Source organism: Gambusia affinis, linkage group LG12 (genome assembly GCF_019740435.1).
Source record: "Gambusia affinis linkage group LG12, SWU_Gaff_1.0, whole genome shotgun sequence".
Taxonomy (NCBI): Eukaryota; Metazoa; Chordata; class Actinopteri; order Cyprinodontiformes; family Poeciliidae; genus Gambusia; species Gambusia affinis.
In genome coordinates, this window is record NC_057879.1 from 14,638,067 (window position 1) to 14,662,720 (window position 24,654).

A 24,654-nucleotide genomic window follows, 5' to 3' on the forward strand; every position below is an offset into this window, starting at 1 on the left:
TTCAGCTGCAATTTGACCCGTCTGTGAACAATGGTGAATTGTTAAGTTTGATTCTTTGCAACCTCGCTGTGTTAGTTCCCATGGGAATTTGTTATCGCTATAACAGCATCAGTTTGCTTACAGTGATTATGTTTTATGCTGCTGGGAGAACCTTTTTTTTTTTTTTTTTCTCTTGACCTTATTCCTGAAGGTTAATCCATTACGGCTGTAATACAGAATTTATTAGAACAAAATAAAAAAGAACACACCACACTAATAAAAGGAGACCGAAGTGCTGTGGGGAGACAAAAGTATTTCCTGTTTCCCTTCCCATTCTGTGGCATTCCTGAGGCCGGGGTCTGATGACACGAGGGAGGAAGAATCAGCAGAATCCTGCACGCTTAGGCCCTCTGGTATCTTTAACTGCAACAGGGTCTTTTTAATTACCCAACCAAAATACCAATGTCAGCGTGTTAACACCCACAGAGGGAATGGTGTTATTCAGTAGTCATCAATAGATGAGGGGTCACTTTAGTTCAAACTGCGAACCATTCAGCATTAAACACAAGTTCGAACTGATGGTACACCACTGTTACACATAAACGTTTCATTCATTCAAAGCAGCAAACAGTTACAAAGGCCTCCTTTTACATCGCATGTCGCCATTCTTTTAAGGTAAAACTTTCACAAACCTGCAGACTGGTTGGTGTTGCTGCTTATGGGATTTGGAATATTGAATTGTATGTCTTTAAAACAAATACAATTGGCTCCAGGTGGATGTTTTCAGTAGAAAAAAAGAACAAAAAGAAAAGAATAAAAAATGTAAAGATTGACTATGTCATTCAATTTCACGGCAGAATCATTATAAAGTGCTGAAGGAACTGAAATTATTTACAATTTAGCAAATAGTTAAACTAATAGTAGTTAAAATAGTAGTTTTTATAAATGTAACATATTTTTATTGTTATTTTTGACACAGACTCATGCACATTTTGATGGATGGATGGATGGATGGATGGATGGATGGATGGATGGATGGATGGATGGATGGATGGATGTTTTACTATGCAACTAAGTTTTGTTCTTGAAACAAGAGAAGAAGCTCCCTGTTGGCCATAAGAAAACTATGCTGAATAGGTTTCACTTTACAGATAATTAATTAATAAATTTTTTGTCAAGCATAAAATTGAGCTTTTTTTTTTTTTTTTTTAGATTATATGTTTCCAGTTTAGGTGAATATACCAACATTAAAAAATTATGTACATTTTAAATCCATTAGAAGATAATCTTAGGTTTCCACCTTCAGCAGAGAAACACTTTTCCCACCTACTTCACTAAAATAACACTTGACCGAGGATACAACTCATATCCCGCATGTGTGCATGTGACTGACCACCAGCACGGCTCAACGAAATAGCAAGCTCATGATGAATGTCCTTGAGAGGCCCCAGACAGTCGCCATAGACTCTATTTAAGTCTAAAACAAAAGAAGGCCAATTATAGAAAGGGGTTCACAAGAGATGTGATGGGAGTGTGAATAAAGTCCCAGAAGGGCGTGGATGGTAATGACTCCAAAATAACTCTGGGGAGAGAAGGGAAGCAGAGGCAGAGGAGAAGGGGAGGGGATGTCAGGTGAGTATCATGGGACCGAGGCATGCTCCACTTCAGCTCCCGGAACTTTATTCACCCACATGGCAATGTTTCCAGCAACCATGTGAGAAAGGAGCAAAACAAACCGTGAAGCTTTCCCTTTCTCCTCTGTCCCTGTTCCTCCTGCTGCACCGAAGGGCATTATGTTAATGCAAGCCATTGAGGGGGGAAAAAAAAAAGCAGCGATAAGCAGGTGGAGAACAGCACGCTGAAATTTGACAGGGACACGAACAGGACAATACATCTGCATTACAACAAAAGCTCCCGTGGCAAAGCCCGCTAGCATCAGCAGCAGGTGTGCGTTTGGGATAGAGAGTCCAAACAGCAGCCTTTCAGAGTCTTCATTTTTTGGATCAGTGGCTTTTAAAAGGTCACAGCCAGCCAAAAGAGAGCAAGAAGCCAAGAAGAAAAATGCCTTCCCAGGTTTGTATCCCACCCCTTTCTTCACATACAATGAAACCCTCTGAGACACTCATATGGACATAACTGCGAGGAGTTGACGGGGTCCCACACTTCTCCACAGGCTGGAAACAGGCCGCTCATGTGTCATGGTTACCCAGACTAGAAGCTCCGCACACAATTTGCTTTTCCCACCAGCGGGACAGATCTCGTCCTTAACCTCTGATTTGTTTTTCACATGCTCGACACCTCTGGGTTTTGTTTGGTGTCTTCCTCGTGGACACAAAGGGATTTTCTTCTGCCGGCTTCCTCGGATTGGTCGGATGCTGTCTCACGGGCAACAGGAATACCAAACATTTGCTTGTTCCTGTGGGTATTCACCGTGCTTTTTAAAAGTAATCACTCAACCTGTTCGGATAATAATGATTCATCTTGCTCGCTTGTCTAGCTGTATTAAAAAAAAAAAAAAAACACACACACACACACACACACACACACACACGCACACAGGCAGTAATTTGCCCAAGCTGTTAAAATGATTAGGTGGCCATCTCTGTTTTGTGACGTTTCTGTGGGCTGGAGGAGACGGAGTGAAAGGGATATGGGTTAAAGTTCAGTTTGTAATTAAGGAGCCTGTTGTGGCTTCGCTGCTATATCCACCACTGTACCAGGCTTCCCCGCATGTTCTGTTTATTTTCAATCCATTCACATAGCAGGACACTTATAGGCCAATATTGCACATGCTGCCTCCCACGGCACCTTTTTTGATTTTTTTTAATGAGCTTCTTGCAGACTTCTTCTCACCTAATTAGAGTCAAACAAAACTCCCTTTTGAAGTTCCAAAGAGGGGCATAACGGGGGGAAAAATGCCAGGAAAGCATTAATGTCCTTATAATTCATAAGTTCAGATCAACATATCTATTCATAAACTTAGCTCCATCTCTATAGTGAATCCACATTTACAAAGAAACAAAAGAACGAAATCCCTCACTAGACACAAGGGGTGACCTGTCAGCTGCTGCTTGTCTGAAAAAGGTCAAAATAAAATAAATTCCCCAGGGAGCCCTTCACAGACTGGCCCCAGATAAAAATTTGAGATGACGGTGGAGTTTGTTGCAACACTCATTACCCGATGAATCCCCTTGTGTCAGCAGCCACAAAACAGCTTGCAGCAGCGGACAGAGAGCCCTTCGCTGACCTGTGACAATACTGCAATCCGGGGAAACAATGGTCAGACAGCCAAATGGTGACAAAGTTCACTGGGGAGCACAACACATCAACTGTGCAAAGAACTTTAATGGATCGAACCAGAGAACAATGCTAATACAGTAGATCAGTTTAGCAGCATATGACCATTAATTAATCACCCTCGTGGCAAGATAATCGTTTCCATTTGATCTTTTTTTGGTTCAACAAAACAAAAATGCAAGAAAGCAATTTTTCATAGAAACTGATGGGGTTCAAATCTTCAGTTTTCTGTGTATTTTTTTGTTTTTAGTTCCACCAAATATTTAGAAATTATTTGTTATATTCAGACTGGCATTTTTGGTAATAATTAAATAATTAAATATTTACCATTAAAGACTTTCTGAGAGTGTGTTGGCCATTTGGATGACTCTGTCACGGAGATCTGAACATGCAATCAGAACATTTTGTTGACCTTGGGAGGGTGTAGAACCGTGTCCCCATGTATTTTGTTGGAGGTGCTGCTGGATTATGGGCTCCTGAGATTCATTTTACAAGCTACCCAGTTCTTTTATGACCAGAGCAAGAGCTGCGTGAGACTTTTCTTCACAATGAGTCCAACAGGAACCCTCGTCACAGATGCTATTTGAGGTTATCATGGACAGAACTTCATGCAGGTCTCCCTCTGCTTTTTGCCGATTATGAGGTTATGTTGGCGTTTTCAGTCATGACCTTCTGTGTGGATCACAAACTTTCAAACTAACAACAAACAAAACTTTGTGTTTGAGTAGTGGTCAACAACTGAGTAACGTTACATTTTGGATAAATTAGTGCTTATAAATGTCCTACAAAGAGGGATGTCCACCTTTATCTCTCAACCCATAGCTGGATGAAACCATCTCCATATTTAACCAGGACTTCTTCAGTTTTTATTTTACACTTTGCCTTTGTTTTCACAATTCACAATTACCGTACCTTGTATTTTAGGCACATATTCAAAAGATTGTTTCATTTACTGGTTTCCTTTATGTAAATGCATATTTTAAAATTGTTCATGTGGACCTAGTAATATTTCCCTTAATGTTTGGATTACCTAAATATCTCCTCATAGTGGCATGATTATATTTTTATTTTAGTCTCTTTCACAAATACTAAAATGTCACAAATGAATTATGTTAAAGAATATCTCAGTAGCCACCCTAGCAAATATAAAACAAGGAACAGTAACAATGTATACATTCCAGTCATAGATGTCCAAAACAATATGTTTGCACTGAATCGCCACATCCTTTGGGAGTGCTAGAGGCTGTTAATACTCGACAAAGGCATCAACCTCTCCTCATGTGAAAGTATAAAAGTAATAATAGCTTTTGCAAAAAAAAGAGAGAGAGAGAGAAAGAGAGGCCATGACGTGAATCATAAGGAATGGAAAACCTTGTTAGTTTTCTGGCTTCTTGAGTTTCTCTGCAAACTCAAGTTTCACACTCCCAACAGTCATTACATTCAGGCGTAAAAGGAGAAGCTTTTTTGACGTTTGGATGCAACCCTAAAGGCTCATAAATATTCAAATGTGCGTCAGCAGCAGCGGCGACAGCATTTGTGTGTTTACAAAACAGCTTGCTCTCCCATGGGACTGAGCTTCCACCGCTGGAACATGAAACACGATCGCCAGTAAATCACCCACTCTCCTTATGACACTGCGTGCTTTTTATTGTTTCCATTATTTATTGTCTTTAGCTGCCAGATAAACAGGAGTAGTAACCTTACACACAAGACTCTGGTTTTTACTCCAGATCCATAGAGCATATTGTAAAGGTACCATACGCGATAGCCTTTTGGAAATAAACACAAAGTTGTGGAGATTTGTCAAAAGTAAGAAAAAAAATAATAAAACAAATGGTTTTCACATTTCTTCTGAAAATATAAATTTGTTGGAGGGCTGCAATGGCGCAGGGTTAAAGCAAGAACCTGTCACAGGTTTGAGTCCTGACTTGATGACTTCTGCCGCATACACAGAATAAATAAAGTCCAGTGTCATCAATCACATTCAGAAGTCGCTTACTTAGTAAAAAAGAATACAAAACATCAATCGTCTGATGTGCAAAGCTGGTAAAGTTGTGGCTAAAAGTGGTTCAACAAATATTACTTCTTATGCATTAACATGTGTTGCTATATGTAAACTAACAGAAGCAGCTGTTGCAATTATGAGTTTTAATTTGTGCGATAGAGGCAATTGCTCCTTATTTGTCCCCTTGTAGAGAAAATTCAATCCCTACACAGTAAAGGCAACCAGACACACTGTACTTTTTGGACCGTTGTCAGGAAAACAGAATGACTTCCCAAGACCTCCAAGACAGAAAAAACAGAAGGCAGTTCTACAAACCACTGACTTGGACAACCGGAACAAAAAAGTCTGGCTCACATTTTGGATTTTATTTGTATCCTTTTCCATTCAGTCCATAAATATGTGTCACTTGTAATGGAAAATCTCTACTAGATACATTAATGTCTGTTTCTATTTGGAAAGATGAAGGGGTAAAGATAGATGCTGCATTATCTTTGTTTTATTTATACTGTTAAAGACAGAGTTAAGTACTCCAATTTGTGGAGCGCTACCATATAATAGATATCTTCAATGTCATGAGCTCATCGATTTCTGTTAAGTGTGTTGATTTTAACTCAACATCTTTGGCAACAAGAAATGAATGGCTGAGAATAAACCTTGCTTGGAGGAAAATAAACTGCATAGGGTTTATTTAATCTGCTCTCCTGGTTTCCCTGTGATCTTCATCTTCAGGATTTATTATTAGTCCATTCTAGATGGCTGAGATGTTAAAGAAGAGGATAAACTACAAATACACAATTATTTACTCCCTCAACAAATCTCTCTGACTCAGTTCCTTCTGCAATCAGTCCAATATCCTCCACACCTCCTCCATTTTTCAACAAAAGGAGGCCAAAAATTTGCCCCAAAAATACACATGGCAGCTAAAAGAGGATGTTTCCTCCTCAGTGGATGTCCACCTATCCGGCTACCTTGGAACAGGAAGGGACTCAACAGCGGAGCAACTGCTGCGCCGCTATAAATACAGAGAAGCTTCATCAAGGCTCCTTGTTCAGGGCTTCCCAATCTAATAAAACACCTCTCACCTCCCCCTGTTTGGTCCATTTAAAAGGCCACAGATGACGTCCAAGAGCAGAGGGAGGGTGGAAAAGGACAGCTGACTCATCATGTGTTTGTGTGGATGCTGGTGTGCTCTAAAGTGCATGAGTGGCTTTCCAGTACAGACAGGATGTCTGCCACTTGAAGGTAGGTGAGGACCTCATCTGAGTTTGTAGCCTTTAATCAGAGTGTGATAGGGAAAAGCCAAAAAAACGCTGGTCATCTTCATGTGAACAAGGGGGGAACACTTTCCAGACTGGTCAGTTTTGTTCACATGTTGCAACTGGGAATGTAAAGGAGCACTTGTTTAAAGAGCCACTTTGTAATTGAAAGTGGCTCTTTTGAACTGCGCTGAAACATTGAGTGGAAGAAGAGAAGTTAATGATTACATTCCCAGTTAAAACTTTTCCACATCAGAGCTGCTTTATCAGCTTTGGTTTGCTGCTTATAACAAAAAAAAACACACAACAAAGCCCATCTCATTTTGGCACATGAAGAAAGCCTGGGAGCCCCTTCAGCTGAGCTGCTCTGCCTGACAGGAACCGTAGACAGAGACCGTGGGAACCAGCAGATTTCCCAGGTGGCCTATTGCTTCTCCAGTAACAAACACAATCCAGAGGAGGGGCTCATTTCCTGCCGTAAGGCGGCATGCCGCCTCAAGCCTTAAACGCAAGATCCACTGACCCTCAAGACCACACAACCACGTCTCCAGAAATAGATGTCCGAGCGTGAGCCAAAAACAGCTACTGTATATGGAGTCATGACTGGGATGTGTGGAAGCACACCAGTTACAGAGGGGCCTTGTGAATGTTCTCCCCGACGTACAATAAAACACAGAGTTCTTTGATAGAAATGACATGTTTAGTAGCTCTGATGTAACTGGATTACTCAACCTTAAGAGATTTTTCAGTCAGGCAAGGCAGTCTTTGTTGAAGGAATCTCAACAGTTCAGCTAGTGTGAAGTCACTTCCTGTACCGAGTGCTGCACAAATGACATCATTGTCTGGTTTAGAACCAAGCCAACCCAAGTATGGTCAGATCAGAGTCTGTGTATGTAGCCAGGGAAAGACTTGAGGCAAGCCAAGCATGCAGTCATACTAATTCCATGAAAAGAGGGGGTGGACAGAGGCAAAGCTACAGTTTGGCGGACACTGTAACTAAGAGACTTTTTATTTGTTTTGAATCAAATCATCTGAGACTCACAGGGAGTGTTCGTATGTGAAGGAACATTTTCCCCGTTTTGACACATTACACCTGCAAATGTGTGTGAATTTCTCTGAGATTTTATGTGGAGAGCAACACAAAGTTCTTATTGGTGAGGTGTACAACTACATTTCATTGATGTCACGGCTGCATGCCTTTTTGGGTTTGCATTCCAACCGTCCTCAGCAAAGTAGCTCAAATTCAGCTCATTCTAGACTTTGACTGGGACATTTCAAGGACATTGTCCATGCGGAAGATGCCATCGGGTCTTTTATTTATGCTCCAACTTGTTTTTCTTCCAGACTGTATTTCACGTCTTCCACCTTCCTGTCAAGTCTCACCAGCTTCCCCGCCCCGGCTGAAGAAAAAAAAAAAAAAAGAGCATTCCTACAGCATGATACACTGTCACCAACACGTTTCACTACAAAGATGGGACATTCAGGATGCTTGACTTATACCAACATTAAGTATGTATTAATATGCAGGTGCAAAATTTATTTGCAAACTAGGCGACATTTTGAAGGCAATTGGTTACATTGGAATTTATTTAGAGGGAGAAAATGAGGATGAATAAGTATCCATGAAATATGTTCTTTCTCTTTTGCAACAGCAGAGGCTTTTATTAATGTACTGCTATGCATTTCTTGTGATTTTATCATGTTGCTGAAATGTACTATACAAATGACTTGACTTGACTCATCTTTCATTCCTTCTTTCCTTTTTTCCTTCCTTCCTTCCTTCCCTCTTTCCTTCCTTCCTTTGCTACTTTGTGTTGTTTAAGTTGACCTAAAATTCATTAGGATTAGAGCTTTTAATGGGACTAAATATATAAAAATTCAAGGGACATGACACAAGGAATCTGTAATACATCTAGCAACAGTTACTTTAACAGAAATTAGACTTATTTGCTTTTTTTCTTGAATAGCCCCTGTAATTTCCCCTACAAAGGCAAATGTAACATCATCCAGGTGAGGATTAATCTTGTCAGGAGAGGAGAAAGTCCCCTAACATCAAAGCTCGCCTCCCATTGTCTCCTCTTTCATAGAGGAGAGGTCTTGGAAAGTCATCTGCGAAATGAAAGCTTTAGCAGCAAGGTATTTGAACGGTTTGTGTGACTCGAATACACAGGGGCCCGGTTTCAGGTTCTTCTGTGTTCTCTGCGCGCCCATGTAAATGAGCGAGACCACACTCTGGGACGGAGGCAGATAGACGATCTCAGATGTCTGATAATGTCAGTGAAAACAATCGTGCGTAAGAGGTACGACTCCCACAGGAACGCCTTTGAAGTTGAGAGAGGGAAAGGCGGAGGTCATTGAAAATGTTCCACAAAGTCGCAGACAAAAGCTGCTTTCTCCTGCAAACTCTGGAATTAAAGTCGGTGTTAAAACTAAATCAAACTTCTTACAGTTCTTAGGTTTTCCGTGTCAGTTATTGTAGGCGGGTATGTTAGAAAGTAACTGAAGCTTCTGCTGTTGTTTAGAATGACTGCAGAATGTCTTGGCGCACAGAGGAGTTCATTGTCAACTCTGCAGGGTGAACAGGAGCCAGATCATGAACCTTTCACCACCTTGCTTGACAATTGGAGTTTGGTGATTTTATGCAACATTGTGCATTGAGGCAAACGCTGTTGTTCTGGTCTGCTCTTATGGACTAATAGTACAGTGAAATTGAGGCAAACATAGCGCTTGGAAATTAAATCTTATCAAGTCGAAGTTTCTTTGTTGGACAGATAAAGACGAGGATATTGTTTCTCACAATAGATAAGAATCAGAGTGTCATAAAAGTCTTTACATTTCTTGTTTCTAACAAGTTTTGATGAATGGTATTTTGAGAATTTTTCATCCATTTGACTAATTCGGAGTTCAGATGATGCTAAGGCTTTTTAACTCAAAATATACAAAGCTTTAATCGATTGTATTTAGCGGTAATGTGGGATTTATGAAAAAAATGTTGGTATTCAACATTTATTTATTGTTCAGGAAGACAAGAGGCTGAAACGATTGTTTTAGGCTTTGTCATTTTGGAAATTGTGCTAACTTGAAGTTTCAGACTGAATGATACGATTCATGTCCTATTTAGAATATTGTTTTTTGAAGTTGCATTGCAAAAGCAAATCTAAATAAATTTGTTTCAAATCAAATTATATGTCTATCATTTTTAATTCAAAATCTGACTTTAATTCATTTCCACTTGAGGATCAACAAGAAATAATGGTCCTTTAACCTGTATTCTTCATTCTATAATTTATTTATTATACATTGAGTATACCCTGGACTAGTCAACAGGCCATCAGCACTCAGCATGCACAACAACATGAAGGCTGATTAGCCTAACATCCTTGTTTTTGGGGAAACCCACATACACACAGAATATTCAAACGCCACACAGAAAGGCCCCTTTGTTGCAAAACAAGTGTTTACAGCTGCTGCATGCAGCCCTGTCTTCCTCTGTCACGTAATTCTTTAATTTCAAGAGCTAATCAATTATGATTAGAACTAAGTTAAGCTACAATGTTTACAAGCGGCTATTGATTGCAACTAAAACTAAACTGGACGATCTCCAGAATATTTGTTTGGTTGTCATTTTGCAAATAATCTATGTTCCTCTTACAATCCTTAAAAACAAGCCATACGTGTTTATTGTATTTGTTTTGTTTTTTGTTTTTTTTTAGATTTACACAACTGACTTGGGCGTTTAACGTGCTAATTAAAGTTTGTTGCATCTAAAGTGTAGCTACTTTTTTCTTCACCTGAGATAACTGCAAATCCATTCCTAGGGATGAAGATCCGTTGATGATCGAGTTTGGGGAAATTCCCAACTCCCAAATATCTCATCTGTTTTTCATAACTACGTAAACTTTCACTTTGAAAATGACTGTAGAAATCCCCTTTTATTGATCTGACATCAACAGTTACCATTGTAGGACCAGCGCTGATATTGAACTCAGTAGCTTTTGATAATGAACAAGGGACATAAACCAATACCACTTTAATTCTGACATATATATCCTAAGGCATATGACATATCTGACAAACAGATGATGCAACGCCACATACAGAAATGAGACTGAGACTTTATTTGGTGTCTATTCCTGTTTTCATGACAGATTAAAAATGGACATGGTGCTGAGAGACAAGACAGAAAGCTTTCTCACAGTCGGACTGTGGTTGCGAAATGCATGACAAAACTTCTCTAACTTCCATAGGAATGAGGTAATGTTAAAAGAAAGAGGAGGAGGGGAAGGATATTCTCAGAGAGCCTTTCCCCAAATAAGAAATCCAAGCATGTACCCTGAGTCTGTTCTAGGACTGACTGTTGCCACTTCTAGACAAAGTTCTCAGATTTCCCCCTGTTTTCCTTTATAAAAGGCTGGGAATACTGGGGGAAAGTTCATTGACCTCTCTTAGACAACCAGCTGATTTTCATCTAGGCTGGGGGAGAGGAATGTCAGGAATGCATTGATGTGCAGAGACAAACAACTGCACAGTGAGCCTTAGTCACCCGGACCGAGAAAGCCAGCAAAAAGCTCAGCTTTATGCCACACATTACGATTATGTAATAAAATAAGTACAGTTGAGGTTTATTTCTCTTCGGTGAAGCAACCTGAGTCCAAAGCAACAGTTTGGTGCAGAAACGAATGCCATTTTCCCTCCCATCTATTTCCAGTTCAATGTGACTCGGAGGCCTTGCGGAGAGCTGCGTTTGTTGTGCAAAAGGCTTTGAAAAAAAGGCGAATTGTTTGAACAGGCTGGCTCACTCAGAGCCGTGTGACCTTCCTTGTCTGCTTGCAAAGACCAAAAGGAAACAAGCACATCCTACCTGATGAATTACAATTAGCTTGTCTGTTGTGACAGTGATCGTCCAGTGGGAAAATGTACAGAAAGCAAATGAGGTCTGTGTCACTTTTGTTAAAAAGAACATCTCTATCTTGCGTGAGCCAGGAAAAGTGTTATCAGAGACTGCTCAGCAGCCTGGTTGTACTCAGACCACAAGACCCAAACTCTGGTTTTTATGGTAAAATGTACTCAAATACAAAGTTGAGACAACACATTATAAAAATACCTGTCCGGTTATTATTCTGTGCAGATACAGCTTTTGTGTTGGACGTACTGACATGAGCTGAAAGGTCAATTGAAGAGGAAAAAGCCATTACTTTAAAACCAACAAAAAAAAGATTCCAGTTTTCATATCACAGAGATGTCTTTTGTCTGATGAAGCAAAAAATAGTCGAAACGTTTGGCCGTTATGATCACAATTATATTTGGAGGAAATAGGGGGAAGTTTGCAAACCCAACTGTGAAGTTTGGGCGTGGCGGCATCATGTCGTCTCGTCGGGTGGTTTAGCTGGAGGATGGACCGGTGCGGTTCGCAAAACAGATGGCATCGTGAGGCGAAAACAGTATGAGGAAATATTGAGGAAACATCTACTGATATCAAATATAAAATTAAAGGTATGGCATAAATAAATCTTCCAAACAGACAAATGGGTCAGATCCATAAAGGTGTCTGTCAGCCGTCCGCCCTACAAACCGGAGTTACGAAGCCCACACAAAATGTTTGTCCAAAATACTAAGGATGTATATGAAGAGTCCAAATACGGCATTTTCCAAATAGAAATAATGTAGGTAATCCTATCTGATCTAAAATCTAAGACTGTGAGACAAAAAGCTCGTCATTTTATGCAAACCGTTGGTTTCGACTACATGCATACCTGCTTATTTTTACTTTGTGCTGTGCAACGCCCATGTGGATGTTTCACGAGTATGTCTATCTGCTTTTTAGTCAGCAGATGGGTCAGCTGAGGATCAGATGATGCTCGAGTCAGATGACTTTAACAAGTAACTTTCATCCAAAGTTTCTAGTATTAATTTTTGACTCTAATGTCAACATTAACTCAAATTAAATCATAATCATTTACCCAGCCAACCCCATTGTCAACCATTCAACTTTTCCTTCTACAAAAGTAGCCAACAGCCTCAACCTGGCAATAAGGAATAAGAGGATTGCCTGTTTATAACTTCATAAGCCTTTAGTTATTGCCTGCCCTTCCATCTCTCACCCCCACCCCCCACCGCCAACCCCCCTCTCCACGGCCCTGTTAGCTGCACCTCTGATCAAAGTCCATCCATTTCAGGCAGGTATATTTTTCTCCCTCTTTTCCTCCCTGGAATGCAGGAATGTAGACTCATTTAATTTAAACCTGGATTCCCTGAAGGTCAGGTTGCCGGTATCAGAAAATGGGTTCGCACAAACCGTTGAAAAATGTGACACAGCGCCAGCTGGAGTCTTCTTTTAACATCAGCGTATTGAGATGCTGTGGATTTTAAGCTTGAGGAGTACATTTACTGGTGTCACTCTTTGAAGCCTCTTTACCACATAGCCTCTTGAAACGTGATAGATTAAAAAAGGGCCTTTTATAGGATAATTTGCAGACTTGATTAACGTTCTGGTGGTTAGATTTACAGACATGAGCCTTGTCTAGACAGAAGTCAAAAAATTCCCCAATAAAGCAAAACGGCGCCCGACATAAATACTGACGTTATAAAAGAATCCGATCTGACATAAAATGACTGATACACAACCCTAAATAAAAGAAATGACAAGCTCTTAGAAGAAAAAGATTCACTGTCAGTCCTTCTGTTTTAAGATCCACATTTTCTTTGAGGTATCTGTCATTATTTCTGTGAAAGCCCAACAACCAATTAAATGTCTCCCCTTTGGGGTAGACTGCATGTGTCTGCTTGGATAAAATAAAAAACCCTGGCAACACCACATTACACCCTCGCCGAGAAGACATCACTCATATCCCTTATATTTTTAACACATATTGTCATGTTATAGCGATAAACTCCACAGTATTTTATTTATTTATGTGGCAGACCAACCCAAAGTGGAGCATAACTGAACAGTGGAGGAAAAACTGCACATGGTTTTTACTATTTTAGCAAATAAAAATGTGAACAGTGTGGCACTTTGTATCAACCCCCATTTTACTCTGATAACCCCCCCAAAAAAATCTAGTACAACACACAGCCTTAGGAAGTTCCCTAATCAGCAACCAGAGTCTGTTTTTGCTCTGTATTCTCTGTAGTCGTTCTGTGAAAACAACTGAAGGTTTTCTAAGTAACATTAGTGACCATGAACATCAAGACAGGAGAGGAATAAAGTTGTGAGGATCTATGAAGTTTTGGACATCGCATAGACGACTGTTCTATCTTTCATCCAAAATGGGAAGATCCACAGCTGAGGAGGGAGAATCTGTTCACAGAAAAACGTTGAATGTTGTACCCTTCACATCTGGACTTCATGAAAGAATGTCACAAAGAAATACTGGTGATAGAAAGGCATAATACATGACTACGCGGCTGATGTCGCCTACATGGATGGTGGACACAGCACACTTATGGAAGAAGGTGCTCTGGTCAGATGAGAACCAAATTTAACTTTCTGTCCTTTATGAGAATGTGAGAATGAAAGCTGCTGCACGCCAATTACAGCATCCTAAGTCCTAATCCCGGCGGTGGCAGCATCATGCTTCAGGGATGATTTTCTTCAGCAGGGAGATGGAAGCTTTTCCGGTCATGCAGCACCGGCTAAAACGATAGCCTTAGCATAATAAACGTCCGAAAAAGTCAACTTTAACTGCAGGCTGAATTTTGTACTCGACCTGCATGGTCACTGGTTGGCTGTTAATTGAGTCTATGCTCAAAGACCCTGACACCAAACGTCGGAAGCACTCAATCAATACAACATAGACAGAGTGATATCTGAGCAGCGGCTGACCTCACTCAGTGCTGAGAGGAACAGATCCGATTTCCTGTGGGGTATTTGCTCTGTAGCCAAAAAAAATCACATTGGGGAAGGGGAGCAGAGAATTATTTACTCCAGACCTCCAGCGATGAGAAGAGAAACCTACTTACTATCATCTGGCTCTTGTCACTTTTTTATTTTATTTTATTTTTTCCAGAGAGGGGCTAGGGGTGTTTGGAGGGGCAGCAGAGTATGTATGGAGAGGAGCCAATAATGGCATTCTGTTTGTTAATGGCCAGTGCTGTGGTTAGTTGCACTGGGAAATCCCGGAGGATGTGTGTGTGCGTGCGTGCGTGCGTGTGTTTGCGCTGAGGCCGAATGGCACAGCTAACAGGAAGCTAGGCACCCCGGGGCCATCTGCTCCCTGCCATGGCTCACATGTCACCCTGTGACAACAGAGCATTATTGATTCACACCGCCACATCCGCTTCTGTGTTCACACACTGTTGGTGTGTGCGTGCGCGCGCACGCCGGCGTGCGTAAGCGAGTGTGTGAATGTGTGCATACATAGCTATTCTGTGGACAGCAAATAATTGATTTGCACTACTGCATCCGCTTCTGTGTTTGTCTGCCTGTGTGTGTGTGTGCGCGTGTGCGTGTGTGTGTGTAATTTATACATTTTAAAAAGTTATTCTAATCAAATCACAAAAATATATTTCCACACCAGATTAGTAGTCATCCATGCAGAAGATTCCAGTTTTACTTTTAAGTTGTGCCGTTTTTTGTTTTTTGTTTTTTTTTATAATGAAACGTCGACTGAATGGCTGCAAATGTGGACTTTCTGCTTTCTCTTTTAGTTGCACAGATTTTTGCACCAAGAGCTAACAACAAATAACAATAATATTTAGAAGAAAAAGAACAATGGGAATTCAAACTTCATAATCTTTTTTTTAAGCAAAAATGAAAGCAACTTGAAGAATAAGTGGGTACATTACAAGTGAGTACATTGTCACAGTTACTCTGCTTTTCCCTCTTTTAGTGTAAGTCTGTAATTAACTCTCTTTCTTACAACTTTATCAATCTCCAATTGCCTTAACCTGAATAAAGTTAAAACTAAAATGCTGTATTAAATCATGTTCTGCTTTCTGCTGATTTCAGTTAAGTCGTCTATGTGCATCATTCTTATTTTGCCTTTGTCTTCCAACCCAGCTACAGATGTGTCGCAGTGTGTTCAGATGCACGTTTTCAAACCCAAACTATATTCTGTAACTATATTATTTTAAGAGCGGACAGTATACTCTCGCAATCGTTTGAAATACTTCATACTAGCTGAGTCATTTTCCAACCGCCTAATTATGCACATTTGCAAAAACACGGCTTAGGAGTCTGATTGCATCGCTCACTCTCACCTATCTGTGAACTTGTTTGGTCATTCACTTCTCAGAAAACTGACATCAACAACGCATTCAGCATTATTTGACCTTCATACTGATATGGATGATGTAAGGTTGAGTATCTGTACTAACAAATATCTATTCGAATCCTTGTATTTTAGTAAAGCAAAACCTTGTAGACTGCAAACATTATGGACAGAAAAGCTTTAAACATTTAATCAATATATATGTACATGCCTGGTGGCACTTACTCCATACTATAAAAATACTAATTCTTCAAAAAAAACCTTAATGTTTTTTTTAGTTATTAATAACATAATGAAAACATTTTTTCACTTTGTTAATGTATTGAACATGATTTACTTTCTGTCTTTATACATAAATAATCATGTAAAGATGAATGAAAATAAAATGTTCATTATTTTCACTCATGTATTTTCTATTTTATTTTATTGTCTTTTGCTTAACTTACTTAACTTTGTAGAAATAGAAATAGAACTGAAAGACCTAAAATTAACAAAATAGAAAAATAGGCGAATGGCGATCTATTCTATAACAATAAAATCTAATGGTTCAACGAGGATTTTAAAAGCAGAATTTGTGTCCGTCTTTCAGACTGTTTGGGTCAATTTAAGTTCAAAATACTGTAAATTTAGACCCGTTAAAATGCAACAATGTGATGCATCTGAATTTTTTTTTATCTATTACTGTAGTCGGTTTTTCTGTTTCTTCCAGAAATAGAAGCGTGATTATTAAAATGTTACTTTAATATATGAGTCACAAATTAACCTTTATCTGTCTTTGTCAGTCACATAAGCTGGATCTGATTGGCTGAAAAGATTGTTGATAGCATGTTAGCACACAGTGCTAATAAAGTTCAGTCGTATTCAATGTGTAGAACAATCTTAGGAACACAATAGTGCCACAGTAAACAGTAAAGACCAATCCACCAATTACATGATTTTTATAGCTTCATATTAACAATAGTTGGTGGAAATAAAGATGCAGAGTTGGGAAGCAGACAGTGAGAAGGTGACTGGTAGAGGGGGGGATGGGATAGAGGGACTTCAAGGGTAAAAGAGGGAAGGAGAAAAAGGTTTGTAGATCTTTTTCTATTTTTAATTTTTTTTGCTTTCAGCTTCTTTTAGTTCTCATCCTTCCACTGAGAAAATTAGGGGTATTTACTCATTTTCTCCAGTAACACTTCATTTGCAGTTTGCAGCCTCCACCTTCTTGCCCACTGACTCCTCTTCTAACAGTTGTACCTTTTCATCCTCTTGATGTTTCTGTTGTGTTTTTAGCTTTCTTCTTCCAAAACTGTCCTCCCTGTCTGCAATTCTATTTTTTTAGCCTTCAAATATTTTAAGACTTTATTAGCTTTTGCCTTTAAATGCCCCGATTCTTTCTTTCCTTGCCCTCTGTTTACTTTTCTTCTGCTTTCTCTTCTTGGAGTCTCTTGTCTTTCTTTATTTCTATCTTCTTTTCAAAAGGTTAAATTGCGTATTGAAGTTGTTCTTTTTCCAGTGATAATTGTAAAACATCCCACTCTGCTCCTTTTTTTCCCCCCCATCTCCACTTTGTTCTCTGAATCTTTTTCCTTTCTACCAGAAGCTCGCTCATTTTCATCCTCAGGTTACAAGTGTACTGATGCAGATGGTTGGGTTCTTTGTCAACCCTCTCAGCTTTTCTTTCAGAGCAAGAAGAAGAAGAGCAAGAAGGTCTCTCTCTCTGTACTTGTCATTATTCAACCTTTTTGCTATTCTTTTGTCCCGGTAGTGTGGAGGTTTCCTTCTGCCAAAGATTTAGGTTGTACAGTCTAGAACGCATTCATCAATGGACTATTGAAGGGTTGAGACAACTTATGAGTTCTCCTTATTTTTGCCTGGACCTTAAGGCTGCTTCAGTTTAAAACACGTACTTACTCCACACCGGTTTAAATCACATGTGAGTGAAAAGATTTTCTGCAGAGATACACATTATGATACACACTAAGAAATCTCCATCACCACAAAGTGCCGTTTTCACACAGCTTTTATGGATGCAAATTCTTTAGATGTTGGATGTGATTTAGTTTTTTAGGACTGGTGGTTCTGCTGCTCCGTCTTACCAGATAGGATGACCTCATCTTAGTACAAAGAGGTTTTTTTTTATTAAAGTAATTAATGGCAAACATAATAATGTTTGTTTCCATCACACAAACTCATTACCTTGATATTATATATCCGCCAACCCACTTTTCCAGGCAGCAAATCAGGTAAGATTGTTCTGAATGCAGTCATGAACACACACACAGATACACACACCCAGATACACTTCTAAGGGTACCTCAGAGCAACCAATTAACTTCACATGTATGTTTTGGGACTGCTGAAGAAAGCTGGAGAACCAGAGAGAAGCCACACATGCATAGGGAGAACAAACTCCATGCAGAAAGAAAAATAGATTTGAGTCTAGGACTTTCTCGCTGCAAGGCAACGGTGCAAATTATTGCATCACTGTCCAGGCTGCAACTGTTAATGCAAACTCAGAGTAGTTCATTTTGCTCATTTTAAATCACTGCCTTTCTTTCCATCCTGTAATTCTCATATAAACTGCTTATGTCTACAGTCAGGGGAATAATTATTGAGCTTAAGATAACTGGAACTTCAGCATACAAAGCTGGAAGTTTGTCTGGCCACCACTCACAGTAAGGTGAAAAAAATCTCCAAGCATCTCAAGTCATTGTCCATAACCCTTGTAGATTTAGTCTTATGGTAAATGTTTAACTATATACAAGCAAAACATATATCTTCTTGAAGTGTTATTACCATTTCCGGTAGGACTAGCCAGAGTCCCAACTTGATTCTGTTAAAATCTTTGGATGCAGCTGAAGATCAGGGTGACAGCTAGCAGACTTTCCAGCCACAAAGACTTAGAGCTCTTCACCCATATCCATTGATATCGACATGTCCACTGAAACATGCAGCAAGCTGGTCAGAAATTATAAGGAGTGGACTGCTCTAATCACGATCAAAGAGGTTTCCATTGATGTTTAAGAGGACCATACATTATTTTTTAACATGCTATTTTTGATGTAAAAAAAAAAAAAGAGAGAGAGATGTTGTTCTATTTTCTATTGAGAGGTTCTGTTTGAATTCATATGAAGAATTAGCTTCTTGATTGAATTAAAATAAGTGAAAAAGAAAGTGAATAATTTTGGGCTTTGTATGAAATCACCTCATATCACTTGTTAGGCACGGTGGAGGATCTCAGTGTGAAATTTTGCCTTTTCGTCCTAATCAAAGAAGAGTATGACTTAAGAGTTGCAGTCTGTCATCAGCATAAGAGAATACCTTGAAGAAAAATATGTTTACAGTGAATAAAATGATTCAATATCAGAATATCTAACATGTTAATTGTTTTTCGGCTGCAAACATTTCACATAACTGATAACTGTGATCTGAACTGTACTATACTAACCCACATAAAAATGCTTTCAGTTTGCAAAGGAAAATGTTTCTCTAAGGCTCCAAGAGCTGGAGTTCATATTCCCATCATGATGCTTTTTTTATATACAAAAAAAGGAGAAAAAAAAAAGTACTTTTGGCACTTTGTTCTAAGATGATCAACAATAGTGAGAGAATGGGAGGAACAGTTTAACCTTGCCCTATATTGATATGCTGCACAATACAAGGGCGTGCCTTGTGGCAAAGTCAACTAGTGTCTCAGTAGGCGGCTCATTATCCAGCTCCAACCCTGACAGGAAAGGTGAAAAAACTCTTTTATCTGCCATCTCAAATTGCTCAGTGGGACATTTTTTTTTTATGCAGATCAGTGGCAGGTTTGTTATGTGAGCAGGAAAGATAGCACGGATGCAAACAGGTCAGGGGTTTGTGTGCAACATGACATTTACAGGACCACACAGGAGAAGTGATGGTAATGCAGCTATATTTAGAGGCCTCTCACATGTCCCTGCATTTTTCAAGGATCTGGAGCATCACCTGACACTGAGAGTCACGTCTCGGTTATTAGTGTGTCGTTTGTTCAGGCAAGAGGCATGTGTGTAAATATATACATCCTCAAAGTTGATGAGTGAGACAGTCACAGGTAAAGGGACTAAATAAAGATAATGGAATACCCCATGTGAGGTGTGGACAGACTTTATAGTTCCACTTGTGGAAGATGCATTTAGTGGCTATGTTTCTCTGTTCCATATATTATTCATCAGTGTGTGCTTTGAGTGGTACAGAGGGGTTTTTAAATAGCTCAGGCATGTGCTCTTTGTAAAACCGGAAAGCAGAAGGCTACTCGACTACAATATTTTAAAGGAAGTAAAATTATATAAATTTATCTACATAATTCATCTATCGTAAATCTTATTTGAGACCCATAATTAATAACAAGGGGGTTTTTGCTCAAACTTCAAATATTCAAAAACTCCTTGCATCAGTAAGCATTCTTAAAAGTGTGCACTAACGACAGGAATATCTGGTGAAAAAAAAAAATTTAAAAACCCAAAAGAGGCTTAAAACTTTCACTGAGCCTTCAGAAAAGAAAACCTTTATTACATCTCCATTATTTATTTACTGTCACTGTTCCCCAACAGACATTCCTCCAGTTTTCCAGAGGAGGCCCAGAAATAAGCACACAACAGGATGGGGTGGAGGTTTCTCAGGGGAAAGGCGAGGTCGTGGAAATAAAAAACAAACCCACCTCACTTTATCACAGTAACTGTGACAGCCCAGTGTTTTTTGAGATAATCGAGTTGTTTGGGTGTTTGCCATGCTCAGCTGTGATTGCTGCGTTTTTGGAACATTCATGAAACGCTCAGCATGTGTGGAATGAGAAAGATGAAGCAAATATGACGCAGATATGAGGATGATTTGAAGAAATCAAGCTGCCTGTTTGACCCTTTGTTCCACTAAACCGCATGATCAAACAGTGAGTTTTGTTTTGGAGAGACGGCATGTTTGTATGGTCTAAAATATTTTTCAGCAATTTTTCACAATAATAAAGCGTGACTAACAAAGTTGTGGTCATAAAAATGATTTTTATTTTAGCTCTTTTATTTTTTTTATGTAGTCGCTTTGTCCTGTTCAGAGTTGTGAGAGAGCTGGAGCCTATCAAAGCAGTTAATGGTCAAAAGGCGACTTAAACCCTTAATGTCTTGATGGCATCATAGAACCAACACAGAAGAAAAAGAAACAGGCAGACTTACTGCTGAAGTCACTTGAGAATCACTAGTTAACCTAACAAGTATTTTGAACTTTGGAAAAAACCTGAGAAATCCGGAGAAAATCATTATTTGTGGTGGAGGAACACAAACCATCTGAGCTTTAAAACCCAGACATTCTGGCTATGTGCCAACTACCAGGAAGCCAAAAAAAAAGACAAACTCGGTTCAAATTGTAAAATACTGTTTTTTATCTTGGCACAGATGTTGGTATATCCAAATATATAACCTTACTTGTGCCTAAACTTGAATAATAAAGCACATTTTCTGAAACATCAGGTCTATGAAGAATGTGATCCACTCCTGTTTTGTAGATTGCATGTGTAAGTAAACGAAGGCTGTTGAGCGTAAGTTATTTTTGCTGGAACATCACTGTTTTACTCCAACAATTAATGATCACCTGACCAACTGGGGATTAAAGTCCAACGGCTCAACACACAATCACTCTGCCCTAAGTGGTCAGATAATTATTAGCTGATGTTTTCAGAAAATAGGTCAGACTGGCCCACTTGTTGGGGCCACTTCAAGCATTCAGCATTAAGAGGTGAGTGAACTTTCATCAGTGGAGAGAACACATGTGTTGAACATCTACTTTACTTTTCAGAAGATGTTTTTGACATGTTTAAGAGAAATTATTCATCTTTGTTTAAGAAATATCAGTAAGAAAATTTAAGGTCAAGATTTTTACCTACAAGACAAAAGCCTTTCAGAGATGCTTATAAAACATATGTGAATGCATAGGACCTTCAAAAACATTCAGCCAATAGGAATAGTAACCTAAAAGAAAACTAGTAGTTTCTTCTCCCCCTGCCCCGGTTTGTCTTATGAATGTCTTTTCTGCAATGTAGCTATAAATCAAAAATGAAACCAGATGAATTTGGAACCATGCTCCATGAACTGATATAATTAAAACAAAACTTCTTGATTGCAATGTCCAAAAAGTATTGCTTGTTTCAAGAAAAAAGGTTGTACATATCCATGTACAAAACATAACCATCTGTACAGCAAGAGTTTGATTATGCAGGTGGTTTATGCTGCAGCCAGTAACAAAAAGTTTTTTAGTAGAGGAAAGAATATATTCAGTGAAATGCCAACTATTTCAATGAAAACACAAAGCGCATCAAAGGAAAAGATGTATATCTACAGTATAATGATGATGTTGAGCCATCCTGAAAATCCACAAATGACCTGTGGAGATTCAAGCTGAGCATCATTAAAAAAATCTTTGGTTAAAAGAGTAGGTCAAGTTAGAAAGTCAAAGAAAGAGAACTACATGCCTTTGACAGGATTTCCAAAGTAGTTAGACCTCCTCAGCTTTAGTGATGTTACAGCCATAAAAATTATTTCTTGCAGATCAAAAATTTAAACAAATATGATGTTTGTTTGTAGTCTGTTGTGGCATTAAAGGTGTTTTCTTTTAGCATTGGCTAGCATTTAGATCAATGTTTCTTCCAATAAAGTCTCACCAGCAACTCCTGAAGAAAAGCTTCCTTACAGCAAGATGGTGCCACCGCTGTGTTTTATGATTGAAATGGTGTATTGAGGAAGTTGGAAGGTGTTAGTTTTCTGCCACACAGCTTTACATGTAGGCCACAACACCTTTTTGCACAACATACTAACAAACTAAAATTGAGACTTCTTCTGGTTTTGGTGAACAATTGATTCTTCTTTCCATTGTCCCGTGAAAGCCAGATTTGAATTAAAAAGTGGTTGGTGAGAGGGTGAAAGTTTGTTGTATTGTTTTAAAGCCTAACTCTGCCTTAAACTTCTCATCCACTTTCTCCCTGAACTATCTTCTCTGTTTCTTGATATCTGTGATGCTGATTGTTCAATAATGCTCTGTGACAATCCTTCAAAGACTTCATATACAGGTGACTTCTGGAGGAAATTGGTTGCACTGGACTTTATTTCAGGGTGTCAGACTGAACAGAAAGGTTCATCACACATTTTCGATTTTTATTAGTAAAAAAATATTCCTTTCACTCCACAATTGGAGTCTGCTGCTGCAATATGACAAAATGTGCAAAAGTGAAAAACATTTGATAACAACAAGAATATTTACGTTCTTTTATTCCAAGACTGTAAAATAACTTTGCACTCACTCCCCATTGCAAGTCAAGCAATTTCTTCGGTGCTCTCAGGACTTACAGTAAAGGGTTAACCCTGCTTTTGTATGCATTCCACACACAGAGCTGAAGGCTGGCATAAAAGGTCTTTGTGCATCCAGTAGATCGCTGAGAGATTTCCAGACGCCTGCTACTGGAAGACGGTATTCTTGTCAGACCGATTCGAACAGTTAGAGCCCAGAGCAGCCTGCCTCTGTAGGAAACGTTTCTGAGGTTACAGTTGCCGAGCTGATGGGTGTAAACACAGTGGCAGATGGTGAGCGACCAAGGCCTGCACAGCAAGAGGGGTACCGCACAGGGGGAAATCTTGGCTCCCTCTTGCCACATTGAGCTCTCTTGTGGTGCGCAAGTCTTTATTAGAAAGAGAGTCAAAATTGAACTGGAAAAACTAAATGTTGTCAGACTCTCCAAGCACAGAGTTGTCAACATACATAGTGAAGCTAACTTAATAGTTGGGTAGGAAATAGCACTAATTCCCATTGTCTTGAGTATTTATTTAGTTCTGAGCTCAGATGGGTAAAAAACAAGAAGACTGTGTTCATCCTACTAATAAAGCTGGTCCAGACTGATGAACCGACTGTGACAGTATGCAGGGGGAGAAGAGAAGATTTGTAGCTTAGAACGGATGGATCAGTCATGACTTAGAGAGCTCATTACACTGGAAAACATAAGTCTTCAGATGTAGCAGGCCTTTCATTGTCTGTACAATGCTTTTTCTTTTTTTCTAAGGAAAAAAACTTCAAAGCACAGCTAGGTATCGCCTAGAACAATTCATGCCTTTATTAGTATTGACTTGTGTTAAACAGACTGGCTCTGCAGCGCTGGAAAGAAGAGAGATCTCAGTGTGGAATTTTATATTTCTACCTTTCCTAGTATACTTCTTTTATGATTTATTTTGTTTGGGTTATGTCTCCCCTCTGCCAGCACATCACCAATATAGAGATTAATGACTTCCTCTCTGTCCCACATAGCCTCTACAACGGGGTGCGGCAAGAGGCCCACTATACCATAGCAACATGCGGGTCCCACCCACCACTGAGCAGATTGCTGCTCAGGGAATCCCCCACAGGATGGACCCAGCCCAGGCTTATATTGTCTACTCTTAACAGACAAACACAGACACATACCTGTAACACAGGGAATTTAAAAGGCAGAAACAGGCCACCTGGTAAGACAGACATCTGATCTTAGTGTGTTTCAGATCAAATGAGAAGGAACATCTAAACACAGATACAGAGCTTTGCAAATGTATTCATACCCTTTGAAGATTTCCATACTTTGTTGCATTGCAACCAAAGACTTGAATGTATTCTATGAGAAACACCAACTTCAAGAAATGTGAAGTGGAAAGAAAACGTTTTATGGTCCTCAATTTTATTTTTTATTTTTCACAAATAGAAATCTAAAAAGTATATTCTAAAATCTAAAAACGTATATGCTAAAAAGCAAACATTTAGTCTGATACCGCTTACTAAAATCCAAGGCAAACATCTGCGTTTCAAAGTTGCCTGATTGGTAAAAAGACTCCAACAGCATGAAATTTAATCTCAAACTACACATGAAAGGACTATTTGCAGTTTGGCACAAGCTATG

At 39.2% G+C, this 24,654-nt stretch overlaps 1 protein-coding gene across 1 annotated transcript in view; it reads right to left on the reverse strand.

Annotated features, from left to right (window-relative positions):
* The window catches only part of bcl2b (BCL2 apoptosis regulator b), a 36,233-nt gene that overhangs the window by 4,692 nt on the left and 6,887 nt on the right, over positions 1-24,654 (reverse strand). The gene's annotated exons all lie outside the window — the stretch shown is intronic.